This window comes from Octopus bimaculoides, chromosome 2 (genome assembly GCF_001194135.2).
Source record: "Octopus bimaculoides isolate UCB-OBI-ISO-001 chromosome 2, ASM119413v2, whole genome shotgun sequence".
Classification (NCBI taxonomy): domain Eukaryota; kingdom Metazoa; phylum Mollusca; class Cephalopoda; order Octopoda; family Octopodidae; genus Octopus; species Octopus bimaculoides.
In genome coordinates this window covers 107,846,172-107,848,819 of record NC_068982.1, presented here as the reverse complement: position 1 = coordinate 107,848,819, position 2,648 = coordinate 107,846,172, and positions in this window count along the sequence as shown.

Below are 2,648 nucleotides of genomic sequence, written 5' to 3'. Positions count from 1 at the left end.
GGAAATGAAGGACACAGCTTGCATGATAGTGACACTACCACAGAGTTATGCCTGCGCATGGGGAATGAAATTTCTCACGTGCCCGGAATGCTTCCAAGAGGTAGTAGATAGTTTCTGTTACTTAAATGACTGAATTAAGTGGAAGAAGATGCTCTGAAAATGATTGTATGGTGCTTGTATATGAACAGCAATGCTACATGGTAGTGGTATGTGGGCTTTGAAAACATAAGACATATGAAGGCTAGACAGAAATGAAGAAAACATGCTTTGCTAGATGTGCATGTATGACAAAGTGCAAATGTGTTAAGAGAAAAAATGCACATAAAGACCATCAGACAATACATGAAACTATGCCAAAAGGGAGACTGAAGCATGGAGCAGTACTTTGGCCCTTTGAATCCTGTCAAACTATCCAACTTATGCCAGCATGGGACATGAACATTAAATGATGATGTGATGACAATAATGATGGTATATATATGTATATCTGTCTGTCTGTCTATCTGTATGTATGTATGTATGTACATTTGTCTAAATTATAGGCACAAGCTTGGCTAAAAGGGTTATCTTGCATTGTGTCAGATTACAGAGTCCTCTTTACTCTATGATGCATTCATGTACTTATGACAGTGTAACCAGGAAAGGGGAATAGAAGAGAGAGTGATGGCCAAAGAAGAGAACCAGGATGAGTGGGTGAAGGGAATAAAAAGAGAGTAACTGGGGTGATAGTGTGATAGGTTGGGGAAAGAGAAAGATGGATAATAATGGAGGTCAATGAGTATGAGGGTGAGTGATGGATATCAATAGCAAGTGGCTTGATAGAGAAAGGGTAATGGCAAAGCATATGACATATAATGAGACTTGATGCAATCTCTTATACATAGTTCCTGTGAGGGGTGATTGCAGATGAGTGATAAGGAAGGTTGTTGTGGAAATTGAAATACGGGTAGTTTCAATACCATCCCTCATGATATGGACAGCATGGCATAGTGAATGAAAGAGAAGGAGAGAGTCAAAGAGATGAGTGAGAGAGTTGGACATGTCTAATGATCTCTTAGAAACATAGTGCAGTAAGAGAGCTCCACTGCCGCTGCCCTTGTGGCAAATTTCATGAAATAAAGAGAGCTCCACTACTACCCTTAGTTTCATTGAAAGCATAGTAGAATGAATAGAACAGAAAGTTTCTACAATGCCTCTGCTCCTCAGAGTTAGTTGGTTGCATGAAATCTCTAACAATGCATACTCAAAACACTTATCTCCACTTCCTTCATTTTCATATTATGACCCTCCCTAGTTCTGCACTAACAATTATCTTGTGTCCTTCCTTTCCAAAGTGTCAGCCTGTTGGAATCCTCTTCCATCCATGTTTTTCTCTTGTAGTTGTTGAAAATGAACATCAACCTTATAGATCTTATCAAACTCAGAAGACTTGCAAAGGCCATAGGAGTAATTTCTTCCTCCTTAATAAGCCATTAAATATACACATTCCCTGTATAATAGTGTCAATCTTATAAAATAATACAGGTTTATGCATCTCACACTATTGCCAGCACTATGAATTCCTTTATTGTTAGTAATGAATGCTTGTGTGAGAAGAGTTTAACATAGATAATCTGTTACACATCAGTCATCAGTTAAACTATGCAACCCTAGATATAATTATAAAGTAATCTAAGATGATTTAGGATACTGTTTTGAATCTGAGTATGAGAGCAGCCCCTAGTGTTCTGAGCCTTCTGCAGGGCCAGAGTAGGACTTGAATATAATGAGCTGTATCTATATACAGCCAGCATGAACTTAGCTAATAAGTGTTAAATATCTTGGTCATGGACACAGAGCATGGTAGTAATCAGATACTATTGACTAGTATTTCAGAAAGTTTCAATTTTCTATGATGATTACATTCTTTTATATTTAGATATATGTACATAGAAACATATTTGGCAACATTTTTGAGCTTACCAACCCATTTACCAAAGGGTCAACATCTTGTATCCAGTAACTGGTTTTGAACTGTGATGATGGCAAAGATATTTAAGTCATCAACATATAAAGTATTTGTGATAAAGTGAGGCAGCATATCCTACCTTCATAAGCAGAGAAGGCACAACATAATTGATATATGCATTCATAAACTGGTCTCAGAATTTTCCATAGATGAATGCAAAGGAGGTGGTTCCAAAAGAAGTATTAGTTTTCAAGCTATATCAAGAACATTGCTCTGATTCTTCATTTTAAAGTTATAGTAGAGATTATTCTCATTGTACTTTTACTGTATTTAGATGTATCTAGTTTGATATCTAGTTAGAGAAGGAAAATAGCACCAGGAACCTTTTAGACGAGTAGGAGGGAAAGATGACTTGTATCCATACCGAAGACCTAGCCTGAATATTTGCATCAGAGTTGACAGTGCTAAAAGTACCCAATGCAGTGATGTTAAAATGGACAGTAGATTAAATCTACCACCTAAAAATAAAAACATGACCCTCAAGTTGACTTCTGTCTGCTAAATTTCCTTCAAAAGGTTTTGGTTGACTCTTGGCTATGATGGAAGACACTTTGCCCAAAATGCACTCCTTATTTTTGATCTCTCTCTCTCTCTCTCTCTCTCTCTATATATATATATATATATATATATATATATATAT